The 16026-nt window shown below is 43.8% G+C and overlaps 1 pseudogene; it reads left to right on the top strand.

Moving 5' to 3' along the window:
* The first annotated feature begins 15674 nt into the window (after positions 1-15674).
* Positions 15675-15783, top strand: LOC130734718 (U6 spliceosomal RNA; annotated as a pseudogene).
* The last annotated feature ends 243 nt before the right edge of the window (positions 15784-16026 follow it).

The following is a 16026-nucleotide window of genomic DNA, read 5'->3' as shown; positions in this document are numbered from 1 at the left end:
CTAACTCTATGTCATATGATGATAAATGGAAGTAGTAGAGTGGTGTACAAATAACACAATAAGGACTAACAACCACAAACCCTAAAAAACACCACCAAGCGGTGCCTAACACACACATAGCAACTTGGGTTAAGTCTCCTTAAATAGTCGTTCTTCTGCAGGCCTTGATCTCCAATCGGCTGAACGAACAAAGAGTCCACAAACTAAATATAGAACAAATCTTGTTGTCAAAGATTTGATCTCATACATATTTTCTCCACAAACTAAAACCAGAAGCAAATCTTCCTTCACAGATTTGTTCACATGATAAAACAATCACCACATATTTAATGTGGACTCTTTGAAACTGGACTGGGCGAGCCCCTAGAGGGGCAACGCCCAGCATGTATCCCGCCCTGAGGCGGGGCCCTGGCCTTCAGATGGGCCTTGATCTCGGAGGCCCAATTGGCCCAATAGGTAGTACCCAAGCTCTATAAATAGGAGGTAGTTATCAATTGTAAAGGACTTTTGGGCTCATTTGATGGAAATAACACTCGAAATTCAGCACTCTCTCTCTAGCACAATCTCTCTACTCTTAGGTACTATACCTTTCCTCAATGTTCATTCCCAGAACATTTGGCGCCGTCTGTGGGAACTGTAAACTTTCTACTCCCATTCACGTGGATTGATTGTGCATGAATTTACCTCTGATTGTGATTAGGCAACTCTCTGGTTTTCCGATTTTGATTCTGTGACTAGTGTTGGTTTTCCGATCGAGTTTGCATCGTTTCTGGTTTAGATGGAGACTCGACGCAGGAGGCAACATCATTCACCAATGCGACAGCGGATTTCGCCGCCTCGGCGGCCTCATCGTGTGGACCTGGATTCTCCGGTGCGAACGGCAGGAGTACAGTCGCCCTCTCCTCCTCCATCACCACCACCTCCTCCATCGCCTTCACAGGTGGATCTCGGGAGCACTCACCAGGGAATTCACCTGCTCCGGAACAACAACCGGCGGTGACGCAGGAGCAATGGCGCCATTTGATGCGCAGCATTGGCAACATCCAGCAGCGGAATGAGCATCTACAGGCTCAGTTAGATTTCTACCGTCGCGAGCAGCGAGATGATGGAAGCAGAGAAGCAGATTCCGTGGCTGAGTTCCGTCCGTTCTCGGAAGATGTCGAGAGTGTGGCGATTCCGGATAACATGAAAACGTTAGTTCTGGATTCTTACAGCGGAGATTCCGATCCGAAAGATCATCTACTGTATTTTAATACGAAAATGGTGATAATTGCGGCGTCAGATGCGGTGAAGTGCAGGATGTTTCCATCGACGTTCAAATCGACGGCAATGGCGTGGTTCACAACTTTGCCGCGTGGATCGATTTCAAATTTCAGAGACTTCTCATCCAAGTTTCTAGTGCAATTCTCGGCAAATAAGAATCAGCCGGTGACGATCAATGACCTATACAATATTCGCCAGCAGGAAGGGGAGTCACTGAAAGAGTACATGGCAAGGTATAGCGCGGCGTCGGTAAAGGTAGAGGACGAGGAGCCTCGAGCTTGTGCTTTAGCATTTAAAAACGGTTTGCTGCCGGGAGGGTTGAACAGCAAATTGACACGTAAGCCGGCGCGCTCGATGGGAGAGATGCGTGCTCGTGCCAGCACTTATATTCTCGACGAGGAGGACGACGCTTTCAAAAGAAAGCGCGCGAAGTTGGAAAAGGGCGACACGTCGCCCAAGCGCGTGAAAAAAGATAGGAGCGGCGAAGATAAGGGGGATGGCAAACAGCAGAGGCCAGGTGAGGGGAAGTCGGTATTCAAACCCACCAAGGAACAGTTGTATCCACGGCGCGATGATTATGAACAACGTCGGCCTTGGCAATCTAAGTCTCATCGCCAGCGGGAGGAAACTGATATGGTGATGAACACAGATGTATCGGATATGCTCCGAGGGGCAAGCGACGCAAATCTAGTGGATGAGCCGGAGGCCCCAAAGTATCAGCCACGGGACGCCAATCCCAAGAAGTGGTGCGAGTTCCACCGGTCCGCCGGGCATGATACGGATGACTGTTGGACTTTGCAGCGGGAGATTGATAAGTTGATTCGGGCGGGGTATCAAGGAAATCGTCAGGGCCAGTGGCGCAATGGTGGCGATCAAAACAAAGCGCACAAGCGGGAGGAGGAGCGAGCGGACACTAAGGGCAAGAAAAAGCAAGAATCAGCGGCTATCGCCACAAAAGGGGCTGATGACACGTTCGCTCAACACTCAGGACCGCCCGTCGGGACCATCAACACCATCGCCGGGGGATTTGGCGGCGGTGGCGACACTCATGCGGCGCGTAAGCGCCATGTTCGTGCCGTTAATTCCGTTCATGAGGTCGCTTTTGGATTCGTACACCCTGACATAACAATCTCGATGGCGGACTTTGAGGGGATAAAGCCTCATAAGGACGACCCGATTGTGGTGCAGTTAAGGATGAACAGTTTCAACGTTAGAAGGGTACTCCTGGATCAGGGTAGTTCGGCTGATATTATCTATGGTGATGCATTTGACAAGTTGGGACTAACTGACAATGATCTAACTCCATACGCGGGAACCTTGGTAGGTTTCGCGGGGGAGCAAGTAATGGTGCGGGGATACATTGATCTAGACACAATATTTGGGGAAGACGAGTGTGCTAGGGTTTTGAAGGTAAGGTATCTGGTTCTCCAGGTGGTAGCATCCTACAATGTCATCATTGGGCGAAATACATTGAATCGCCTTTGTGCTGTAATTTCGACAGCCCACTTAGCGGTCAAGTATCCGCTAAGCAGTGGAAAGGTGGGAAAGCTGAAGGTGGACCAGAAGATGGCGAGGGAGTGTTACAATAATTGCCTTAACTTGTACGGCAAGAAGAGTGCGTTGGTTGGTCATAGATGTTATGAAATCGAAGCTTCGGATGAAAATCTCGATTAGGCGGTGAGCAAATTCTGGCGAGCACGTTTGCTTTGGCGAGCACGTGTTGGTTTTGGCGAGCACGTTTTCGACGGCGAGAGAATGTCGTTGGCGTTGGAATCTAGCAAGCACGTTTTACTCCGGCGGCGGAATTCTGGTGGGCACGTTTTGTTTTGGCCATGGAAGTTTGGCGAGTAAAGCGTTGCTATGGTTAAGATCGCTGGCCAACAAATTTTCCAATTCCTTCAAACTTTTCCTCCATCTTTCATTTGATTCCCTTCTCAGTTGTTGTATTTCCTAATTTTCTTATTTTGAAGTTGATATTAGAAGTTATATTGTCTTCACTGGTTTTGATTCAGACAGAGAGGAGCAAATCGGATCAAAGAGAAGGAGTGGGTGAATTGAGGCACACCATTAAAGTTTTGTGAAACTTGGAAGACTCTTCCATAAGCGGTTTGTTATTGGGTGGGACAAGCTCCTGATGGCGCGATTTAGTTACAAAGTGAAACAAGTTTCACGATGAACTAAATTAGCCCCGGAAAAGCCCACGTAACAACCGGATTCATTGGCGATGTGTGGGGTACAAATTGCCCATTCTACTGAGCACCGCTTTGGTAATCCAACTGGCCATTGGAACCCAAAGCACTGAGTCCCGAAATGGGACGATCACACCAAGGGTGGCGACCTACCGCTAGGGTGGTGACCTCATGCCAAAGGGTGGCGACCAAACGCTATGGGTGGCGACCTGTAAGACTCAGTTTAGACACACAAAAGTCGCCAAAAGGGTGGCGACCTCACGCTAAGGGTGGCGACCTACCGCAAGAGGGTCGCGACCTACCGCAAGAGGATGGCGACCTACCGCTAAGGGGTCGCGACCTACCGCCAAAAATGAGGGTAGCAACCTACCGCAAAATGGTGGCGACCTACCGCAAGAGGGTCGCGACCTACCGCAAGAGGGTCGCGACCTACCGCCAAAAATGAGGGTAGCGACCTACCGCAAAATGGTGGCGTTTCAAAAGAAAGCGCGCGAAGTTGGAAAAGGGTGACTCGTCGCCCAAGCGTGCGGCGGAAGCATTCCGACATGATTTACAAAATATCCAACGGCGATATAAAAAGCTATGGCGAAGGGTTGCTTAAACATAGACGAATGGCGGAAAAGTACACAACAAGGTGACAGTAAAAGCTAAAGTAATGTTAAAATTACATTATTCATTGTTTTCTTTCTCCTGTTCTTCTTCTTCCTCTTCTTCTTCAGTCGCTGTCCAGAGGTGTTGGTCAATCAGGGGAGGATCGTCGGGACCAACCAGTCCTTCGGCGGTTATCTCTTTCATTACTCCCATGGCGCTAAAGTCAAAGTTCGGGTACAAATGTTGGGCCTGATCTTTGGCGAGGTAGAAACCGCGCTCGCGGTTGTCAAGGGCGATGTCAGCGGCTTGTTCCCTCGCCTCAGTGGCTTTGGCCTTCTCCGTCGCGAGCTCGTCCTCTAGACTTTTGATCTTTGCCAGTTGGGAAGCAATCTCAGCATCTTTCGTGGCGAGGGCCTCGGCATGAGTTTCGGTCGCTTTCTTGATCTCCTCGGACGTAGCCTGCATCACCGCCTCCATGTCAGATTTCGCCAAGGCCAAGGACTCCGCAGACTTTTTCTCTTGCTCCGCCAACGCCTTTTTCACTAACTCCAGCTCAGCGCGCAGTATGGCAAGCTCTGATTCCTTAGCAATCAGCGCCTCGCCTCGGGCGATCAAGTCCTTCTCAGCTTGCTCTTTTTCCTTCTTGCAAGCTTGAAGGCTTGCATCAAGCTCATCTGCTTCTTCCTTCATCAGCGCCAGCTGATCCTCCAGCTCGCCGATTTTAATCCCCGCCGTGCCAATCATCTTGTCGGCATAGACTTTGTCTTTTCCTGCCTGCGTCGCCAGTTTGTCGAAACGCTTTTCCCAAGCAGCGGCGGCTTCTTGATGCTTAGCACTTTCGGTCTTCAACCGCTCAGCTTCAACGTTGGCGGCATTGAACTTCTCAAACGTGTGAGCAAAGATGCACCCAGCGCGTAGGAGGCAAGCAAGAGTCTCCTCCTTGGTGTCATTCAGGCCCCGACTCAAAACTTCTTTTTCTATGACGTCGCGGTTGAGAACAGCAAGTAAGAATTCTGAGGGTTCAATGGCGTTGGGGAGCATATTATAATAGCTTGAAGAACCGACCTCGGGAGCAGGGGCTTGTTCAATTTGAGCCGCTTCAGAGGTAGTGGCAGCGCCAGGACAGGATTTTTCCCCTTGATGAGGCGGGGAAGGCATGGAGCCTGCATCATGTGTTGAGGGCGGGCTAGGAGGCGCATCTTGGCGAGCGGGAGACTTTGGGGTTTCATTTTCTTTTTCCTTCTCTCCAATAGGAGTGTTGGAAGACGCAGCAGCTTTTGTGGCGTTAACGCCGGCGGAGGCGGCTGTGGCGCCAACAGAGGACTCAGCGGCAACAGCAGTGGTCGCACCGGCGGAGGCAGGAGTAGAAGCTGGTACGGCGGTTGGCTCGGTAGCTGCGGCGACGGAGGCTTCAGCGACATTTTTGCCTTTAGGCGCAGCAGCAGTGGTGGGCTGAGCGCCAGGGTTGGATGTGCCGGCGCCGGAGGAGGCTTTGGCCAATCTTCTCCTCTTGGGAGCTTTGGTGCTCTCGGCTTGGTTCTCAGCACCGCCCCGTTTTTTCGCGTCGCCCTCAGTGTTGAATTTTGGGGAAAAGCGAGCCATTCTCCTCTCGCGGGCCTTCAGGAGCTCGGCGTTCGTGAAATTCATATCTTCTGTAACAATAAAAAAAACGATCAGTGACAACATAGGAGTCGAGAAAGGAAATGTCAATAATAAAAGTGAGCTATGGGCAACCTAAATATTTGGGAGTTCTTGAGAGGTCAGCGCCCTCAAGGACTGTTGTGCAGTCAAGGATGGGAAGTGGGGCAAGGAGATTAAGAAAGGCTTTATCGTTGGCGGACAAGGATTCCTCTGAAGGATCGGTGATCCCATTGGGCTTCTCCGTCCAGTAAAGAGGAAAGAGGGCGGTCCCGTCTCTGAGGGTGAATGCCTCTGGGTAGGCGGGATGAACCGCCACACGGAAGTACTTTCGTGCGAAGGAGGACTTCGCGTTACTTTTGTGAGGATGCAAACACTTCCGGCCGGCTCGGGCCTTCAAGGAAATCCATCCTTTGTTTTTGATGGACTTGGGGTCGACGTCGTAAAGGTAGAAGAAACTGGTGGGGGATGGGGCGATGCCGACAGCGGCGCTTAGGATTTCAAAACATCGAATGAAAGCCCAGGCGTTAGGGTGGAGTTGACAGGGAGCCGCGTTGATGTCGCGGAGGACGGTTTGGACAAAGGGCGAGAAAGGAAGCCTGATTCCAAGCTCGCTAAACATGTATTCGTACGCAAAGAAAAAATGGGATCTCTTTACGTCGCCGTCTGGCTTGTGAAGCCAGGGGCGATCCCCGGGACTGCAAACCCAGATCCTGAGTTTGGCGTTAAACTCATCGTCATTGGACAAGCCACCCAGGGAGTTCACGAATTGCACAATGGGATCGCTGTCTTGGAAGATGGAAGGTTGATCTATAGCCTCGTGTTTGGGGGCTACTTGGACTGGAAGGGGCAGAGTGGCGTAGGTTTTTAGGCGGTGAGCTGGGATCTCCGGAACCTCTAAACGGAGGCCGCCGGCAGCGGTGGAGTCAGGGTCGCTTTCGGAGGAGGAAGAAGAGTGGTTAGGGGAGGTAGGGTTTGAAGCCATTTTTAGAAGACAGTGAAGTGAAAGAAAGGAAAAGATAAGTATGTGTGCGGTGTAAAGATAAGGACAGTGGGACTCACCGGAGTAGGATGTGAAGAGTGGGTAGCGGAAAGGGTGATAAGCGACGGCTCCGGAGCGGAAGTGGGCAGAAGGAGTTTGGTAAGCGATTAGGGAAGTGAAGAGGGGTCTCGGAAAGGGATGACAGTGGGGAAGAAGGGTTTTTATAGGAGAAGGGGAGAAGCTGGAAGGGTGACGCGTGTTGGACGTATGTGGAAGGTTGGAAGTCATGATGGTTTTGGGGAGGTGGGTCGCGTGCAATGGGGAGTTACTGCGCACGATGGGACGGTTATGAAAGGTGAAGTGACGGTTCCGGAGAAAGAGGGAAATTGATGTAACCAACACATCACGTGGGCAGCCACGTGAGGCAGATAGAATTTTGAAAGGGTTTTAAAATAAGGAAAGCCGGCGAAAAGCCTCGCCACTATAAAGGATCAAACGCCATCGCCTGACGATTGACACCACAACGAAGTTCAGTCGCTCGCCCGGGGTCACCGGCCGGTCAGTGATTGAATGATGGCACATGACCCATGCCTGCCACCTTTCCCGCCGGCGAGCGATCTTACACCTGCTCCAACTTATCACCAATACAAAGTAGTCGTTCCCGCCGCTGCGGACTTGTGGACTTGCCAGCTCGGTTTGCTCGTCAAGTCAGTGGACTGGGTAACTGAAAATGCAGTTTCCTTTGCTCACGCCATGTTGGCGATTTAGTTAACTTCTCTTTTTCTCAAGCCATGTTTGGCAGTGTAGATTCCGATGTATAATAAGACATGTAACAGCATTTAAAAAGACACCCTTAGCTCTCGTACCTCGAGCTCGGTGTCTTGTGGACTAGTGGACTGGGCGAGCCCCTAGAGGGGGCAACGCCCAGCATGTATCCCGCCCTGAGGCGGGGCCCTGGCCTTCAGATGGGCCTTGATCTCGGAGGCCCAATTGGCCCAATAGGTAGTACCCAAGCTCTATAAAATAGGAGGTAGTTATCAATTGTAAAGGGACTTTTGGGCCTCATTTGATGGAAATAACACTCGAAATTCAGCACTCTCTCTCTAGCACAATCTCTCTACTCTTAGGTACTATACCTTTCCTCAATGTTCATTCCCAGAACAGAAACCAATCTTTAAAACCAGAAACAAATCTTATCAAATAAGATTTGAACACAAGTAGATATAATCTTCTACAATTTAAACCAAATCAAATCTTCTTCAGCAGATTTGATTACACCTGATATATTTCCAGATAACACACATAAGCTTCTTCAATAACCCTAGCTTGTTGATCACGTAAAACAATCCAAAGCTTCTAGAATAAACATGAAACACACCAGCAGCTTCGCAGGGACAAATGTTGCACCAGATGCTCCAACATTTGGTCGCACATCTTGACAAATAAAACATCTTAGCTAAAATGTAGGCAACCATGAAAAAAGGAACAACATTTATGTATGATTTTGTCTCTAAATATTACATTACCTTTACAAAATGGATATGTTTTTATGATAAATGTGCAATAGGTAGAGTATAAGTGGAGAAGATAAGGAAAAGATGGAAAAAAATCGAGTATTCGATAAACTCTACAAGTGGTCATCTATGAGCACTCTCCGTATAATGGTTATGTCGAATTCATTCACTGTTAAATTAGACTAACGTTTAATATATTGTTCATAATATTCAGAACTTTAATCTGAAAGATTGGGCATACAAGAAAATGTATGTACACACAACAACATAGGAGTGATCAACGTCACCGACAACAACACGGATCATGAGCGCTCTTATTTTTTTATTATTTTAGGAAGATGAATGTGATTAACACCCTAATTTTTAGGGACCAAAGTCAGCGTTGCTCTTGTTTCTCATTTTCTTAATTATTGCTTGAAACATTCCCTCATTAAGTAATGTAGATCTCTCAATCCAAATCTTCATCAATACCTCTCAAATAAAAATCTGAAGCATTGAAATCAACGGTTTAAATTCTATCTCGTAATCTGAGCCAATTATTTAAGTGTTAAAATTTTGTAAATCGTTGGATTTAAAATCAACGATTTAGATCATGGATTAAAAGAGGTTGAGGGAGATTTTGATTGAGATGATCCAAATTCGATATTAAACCAAACCAAACCATCGCCCCTCGAAGCAATTCTTGCATTCACATTTCACAATTGTCAAATACTGTTAATGAAACATAAAAGTATGGTTTCTAGAGAGTAACTTGAAGTGAGGTCACTGCTTCAACATGCTTAGAAAGGGTAGGACCAATTTGGCGAAGCAGGTGTATGACGAAATGCTCAGCACGTACGGTGTTACTCCAGACACGTGTACGTATAACATTTTGATTAGAGGGTTTTGCAAGAATTCCATGGTGGATGAAGGGTTTCATTTCTTCAAAGAAATGATGAGCTTTAATTGCGAACCGGATATCATTACGTATAATACACTTGTTGATGGTTTGTGTAGGGCGGGGAATATCAGAACTGCGCATAATTTAGTGAATGGTATGAGCAAGAAATGTGAGGATTTGACTCCCACTATTGTTTCTTATACAACTTTGATTCGAGGGTATTGTATGAAACAGGAATTAGATGTGGCCTTGGTTATTCTTGAAGAGATGACTCGTCGGGGCCTCAAGCCAAATATTGTTACCTATAATACTCTAATAAAAGGGCTTTAGTGAGGCGCGCAAGTTGGACACTGATTCATTCACATTGTAGTGCAGGAAATGTGGACGAAGCATTGAAGGTGTTTGAAACATGAAAAAGGTTACATCAGGAATTGGTGGAGAAAGGTTTACATCAGGAATTGGTGGAGAAAGGTTTACATCAGGAATTGACATGCCTAAATGATTTGGTTACTTCCCTAGAGGCAAGGGGAAAAGTAGAGGAAGGTGCATTTATATCAAAGAGAATACCAAGACTAGAGAACTTGGACAGATCTGTGCTAAACTATAGCTCCAAAAAATCGAGGCCTAATAAAGTGTGAGTCATGTTCACTGCTTTCTGAGTCTGCTGTTGTCATCTTTTCCATTTTGATTATTGACAGTTAAAATAATAAGTTTATACAGATAGTAGTTGATTTTTATTTCAACAAGTAACTGTGTTAATTTAGAGGCTGATTTTCAGCGCAATGGTAAGGTTTCTGCCATGTGACTTTGGGGTCACAGGTTCGAGCCGTTACATTAGCCTCTTGTAAAAATGCAAGGTAAGGCTGCCTACATTATATCCATAAAGTGGATCCGACCCCTCCTAGACCTCGCACATGGCTGGAGCTTTATAGCACTAGGTTTTCCCTTAAGTAATGTGTAACTTCATGTGTATACTAAAATGGCCTCTCATTTCGTTCAGGTTGAATATCAACAGAGCCCAAAAACATCTCTAATTTCTGAATATATAATTCCTAATTGTTCTATATATTCTTTTTCATGTTCATCATATTCTTCATCATTCATCCTCACAAACGTAGCGCGAGCACCTCTTACTGAATCTCTCTAGCTCATTTCACCTTTGAAAAATGTAGAAGATTAGCACCTCAACGGAGTTGAACGACCCTGACGGAGAGAAAGCTTGGATTTTGCCGGAGCAGAACGACGCCATGACGGAGTTGAATGACACACTGGCGGAGATAGAGCTTGGTTTGAAGTAGATATAAAAGGAAGCCATGGGGCGGTGGATTTCTAAAGCGGTGCTTCGCTTCTCCACCTCTTTACCGCAAAACCCTCCTTACTCGTTCAAGCCAGAACCGGACCGATGATCACCAACACCAGATCGATCCATATCGATAACATTTGATTGTGTTTTCTAGGGAGATGGTGACATAGAGGGGTTTTTGGTCGATTGTACCCTCATTCCACGACAACGGTGACACTTCACTTTCAATGACGGTGACGCTTCACTTGATTTCGACTACGGTGAAAAGAGAAGTGGCAGCTTTGCATAAGATCTAGGTGGGTGGTGGAGAAAATACCTGAAACAAGGTGAAAGCGATTCAGAGATAATGATGCATTAATAATTAGGGGTAGTTTTATAACTTAGCTTTTTTTAAGATAATGATGAATTAATGAACCACTATTTTAACTGGTCCATACTAGATCTCACCACTCTTTTCTTTTTATCTCTTTTCTTTATTTTTTTTGGTACATCGGAAAATTAAACAGACAAGAAACAAAAACTACAAAGCTAACAAATCTCTAGCCAGAATCGGCTGAAGCTCTTAGGAGGGCTCTCAAGACAAGTCAGGGGGGAAAGGAGGCTAGCTCCAAGTCCTGCGAGGCAATCAGCTGCTGCATTCGCCTCTCTAGGGACATAAGCAAGAGTAACAATCCAATCCCGATCCAGGAGAAGACGAATATCCAGGAGCTCAGACGCTAAGGCATGAAACTGATACCGATCATTCTCCAAAGCTTCCACAATATCCAAACAATCAATTTCGCAAGTAGCTCTCCTAATATTGGCATTCCACAACAGTGTTAGACCATGCTTTAGAGCTGCAATCTCCGCCTGAAGAGCATCTCCTCCGAGGCTACCTGCATAGAAACCGGATATCCAAGTACCATGGGCATCCCGAACAATGCCACCCATTCCCATTCGATCATCTCTTTTCTTTATAGTTATACTAATTATAAGTGTGAATAAGACTTAATTCATATAATATAACCAAGAAGAAATACAAATTAGATGTCAAATCAAAGGATGCAGGAGAGACAACAGTGTAATCAAAGACGCTACATGCCTACAATATCATACTCGAAGGGAACATTGAAATTACCCCAAATCATTTATGTAAAATAATCCTTATCCCTCAAATTCCACCTCCACCAGATACAATGAGTAATTTAATAGGAAAAAGAGATAAATAAGATAGAAAATTAGAAAGTGAGTGGAAATATGATGAGAAAAAGTGTGTGAATGTAATTAAAAAGTTAATAATTTATTGGTATGTTGAAACGTTGCCGTTGTCAATACGTTGCCGTATTCCAAACTTCATCGTCCTAACACTCGAGGGGGGAGCTTGGATGCTTCTTGTATACTGCCAGGTCTGCTGATGCTGAACATCGTTTTTTCAGCTATTTCACGTCCCACACCGGTTGAGTTTGATACTATATGAGCGTTTATAAGCAGGTACTTAGCATCCTTCGGGGACATCCGATAAAATTAGCATGGCCCCTGCAAGGATGACACGCACAAATCGAGAAATGGTCCAAATTTGATTTCGTGGTTCATATATACACTTATTATTAGGGCAAACAAGTTTTTTAGGGCTTTTGAATTTGCCAGAATTTATAATCTGTCAGTTTTTTAGGGCTTCTGGAGGTGATGGGTACAGATTGGGTGTTCTATGATGTGTAAGGAATCACAGAAACTGAGGCTATTGCATTCTATGCAGTCTGATTTACTTGACGTTCTAACACTCCACAACAGAACACTTAGCATTAGGATTTCTGTCTTACCATTAGGATCTGTTAATGACATGTACTTGCATTAGATTATTCTTTACCAGAAATAACTTACACATAATTTATAATTTGTTAGCACTCCCATCGACTTACCATTTCAGATTATGCAGCAAATCATTCTTAAGCTAGTATGGCTAGACCAAATTGTGCGGGTGGAAGTAGTAGTTTGACACATGAGAATTGGGATAAATAGCCGTTGTGCAACAGAGTGACATGAAGATTGGCTAAATGGTTATGATGAAAAAAATTACATTTCTCATTTGGTAACCATACAGTGGTAGCTTCTAAGGAATTGTTTGGTGTTTGAGAGCGTGCTTAGCTTTACTTGTTTGATGGGTTATTATCTTACCACTTTAATTAGCTTTTGAATTTGTTGTGTTATGATAACCAATTATGTGTTGTACATGGTTTTGTTTTATCGTTCCTAAAACTAGGCATAGAAGCTGGACATTCAGTGACATCTTGTCAGTGATGCTGCTAATGGGATTTTCTTCGAGGTCCAGCGCGAGTCCCATCTTCTTGATCTTCATGTGATTGGGCCATATTTTATCAAGTGAAGCAATTGAATTGATGAAACTTGCTTGTTTTGGCATCTTGGTTTATCTTCAATCTAGAGTAATCATGAGGAATGATTTCATTGATTTTGCTTTACTGTGTAATGGTTGCTGCAAGTTCAGTGGGAGAGGAGCTCCTTTAAAGGGCTGTTGTTCAGGTTTGTTTAGGAGCTTCTGTGCCTGTTTATAGTTGTATCTGCCAAGAAATTTTGAAGCAATCATTTTGGATAAGCTCAAAATTGGGAAAAATGAAACTTGTATAATGAATAATCTTGAAATAATGTTGGTTTTTCAGATGTACTTACTTGTCATGTTGTCTGACATGAAACCATCATAACTGTTTAAAATATGCTGCACAGTTCACCATTATCCTGCATTGTACCCTGTGAATTGAAAGAATCTTCTATCACTAAATTCATTCTATAGTTCACTGAGTTTTCAGAATATTTGTTTCAATAAGTTAGCTATATTGATTGATCAAATCTCGCACCGTGTGTCCAACTTACTTCTTTAAAGAATCTAACACGAATTTGGTGTAAACTTAAGTTGTGATTGGTGAACTTGATGTAAACTTGCTCAGAAGAAGATTAACATGAGTTTCACGATGAAGATGATTTCATACAGTGTAAATAAAATAAGAAAGTTCTATATCTGACCTGAATAATATACTATCACAATTCTTATTTCTTCAGGATGCATTAGCTGATATATTTTTACGAGGCAGTAATCTTATAGCTGAAGGAATGGCATCTTTGGTATGTGCACTATTTTCTAAGTTGTGAAGAAAATAATGAATAACAAAAATACTGGTTGTTACATTAAAAAAAATCGAGCAGATAAATTGCCACTCATCTTAAATTTCCTTAATTATATCTATTATGTGTGGTTTCAACCCCTGCATCTTATGTCTTTATCTATGTTACATGCTCATTCAAGATATATATCACTTTACGTTCAAAAAAAAAAGATATATATCACTTTACATGCTAAGATTCACAATTTTAAAATATAATTAAAAGTGGCCCACATGATTACATCAGTTACAATTTCGAAGTGTTTGTACTTGCTTTACTCCAATTTTTCTTCTGCACCTTCTTTTGCCTCAACCGTCTGCAAGTTGAATTATTATACTCCCCATGATATGAACTGCATGTATCTATCTGATATTAGCACTTTTCTTCCCGAGATGATTATCCATTAACCCAAGTGGCCTCCCCCATGTTGTGTCCCCTATGTCTATGTGGACTGTGCAGCATGTCATTCACAAATAGCTTGTTCAATGAACTTAATGCCCCACATAGCACATAAACAGAATTTGCATGTTATACATATACATGTGAGTAAACACAATGTTTTCCTTGTTTGGATTCTCATTTAATTAAAAAAAAAAAGGTTAAAAATACAGTTTTTAGCTAAAATGCTTTTTCTTTTATGGAAAATACATTACTCCAACATTTCACAAATAGATAGAGGGCAGAACTGCAATGTTGTATGTTTGGTATTGAGTCCAGCAGTTTGAAATAAGGGCATGAGTGGCGGGAATTAAACTCATAGTTGAAGTTACACTTTTTTAGTTTTATTTTGATTTACAGATATAAGTGGGATTGATTTGCAGGGACAAGGTTGGCTTGGTCCAGTTTTGTAGTAAATCATATTTGTGGTTCTAAAACCATTTCTTAAGCTAGTTCTCAGAACCAGTTCAAAAGTGTATGAAGCCAGTTCTTTAAATTGGTTCTTTATATATTTCTCAAAGTGGTTCTGAATGCTCGGACCGGTTCTTGAACTGAGTTCCCGAGCTGATTTGCCAAATTGAAACACCGGCTCAGATTGGTTCATGTATAAAAAACCCAGTTCAATTTGATACAGCCAAACCTGTTTTCTAGTTCAATTCGGCTTGGTTTGTCTTTTTGCTTGAACCTGAACCATGAACTGTCCTATAAGCAAATCAACAGGGTTGATGAGTGACTAAGATAATTTACTGCTATAGAGAAATTTTTGGTCGATGAGTACTAGAGACTAGAGAGAAAGTTTGGTTCAAAATATAGCTACTAGTCCTATGTTCTGAGTTCTGATACAAAGTGGATGAGTATTAGTTTAAATCCATGTCCAGTTCGTAGTCAAACTGATATAAAAAGAATCATTAGAATATGAATATCAATATGTTTCTATGCTCTGTTGCTTTGCTTTAAGACTCGGCTCGGACCGGCCGGTCCGACCGGTTGGACCGGGACTCGGTGACCTGATCGGTCCGAGCCTTACTTCAGATCGATTCTGCATGTCACTCGGCCGGAACCGTTTTGAATCGGCCGGTTTAATGATCGAACCGGTGACTCGGCCAGTTTTTTAATTGAACCGGCGAGTCACCCATTTTTCGTTTTTTAATTTTTTTTATTAATTTGTGGATGATGGGCCATATATGGAAGCCCATTTCGAGTTGTCCGGTAATTAATTACCATATTGGGCCTTTCAAATTGTGTTTTTTTAATCCAGTAGGAACACATGTTGTATATAATAGGAAAAAAACGTGATAATGTGTTTAAAAAGGGTGCCAGCAAGGTTCGAACACATGCAATAGAGGATATATGGAGGAAGACTAACCACTGCACCATCAGAATGATATTGATAAGAGACGCATTTTATTATTTATATATTACTTTTATATTGAATTTGACATTTTTTATGATTTTTTAATATATATCGAGTCAAGCAATCGAACCAGTGACCCACTGGTCCGACCAATAACTCAGTGACTCGGTACCCCGACCGAGTCGATGACCGAGCCGAGTTTTAAAATACTGAATTAATTGATGAAGGATGCTTTTTGTTAGCTCCAGAGTTGAGGCTGAGCATGATTTGTGGTTCTATTTGCATCTACTTGTGTCACTGCAACTTTTGTCTCACACTGATTGACTTTTAACGTTTGTGTTTATAAACATATGCTCATCTGCAAAGTGTGTTCCTTCGGGGACATCTGATAAATTTGGAATGATACAAGAAGATTATCATCGCGCCTTGCCTCTGCGCAAGGATGACACGCACAAATCGAGAGATGGTCCAATTTTTTTTTTTACTCCAGTCTTCTTCTACTGGGTCCAAATATTATCCAATTTTCTGTTCAAGAATGCCATGATTTTTATTTGCACAAATCTATGTTGAATTCTGTGCAATGATAAAATAATACTGCCCGGATATTATGCGTGTTCTCCCTTTTTAATTTCTGTTCACTTCTAAATTCTAATTGGTTTGCCAATTTATTCATAGCTTAAGTTGATGCTGCAGAAGAGTTAGTTTTTTTATCTTTGAAAGA

The sequence above is a fragment of the Lotus japonicus genome, chromosome 1 (assembly GCF_012489685.1).
Source record: "Lotus japonicus ecotype B-129 chromosome 1, LjGifu_v1.2".
Lineage (NCBI taxonomy): Eukaryota > Viridiplantae > Streptophyta > Magnoliopsida > Fabales > Fabaceae > Lotus > Lotus japonicus.
Note: the sequence above shows the minus strand (reverse complement) of the source record. Positions and strands in the feature narration are given on the sequence as shown.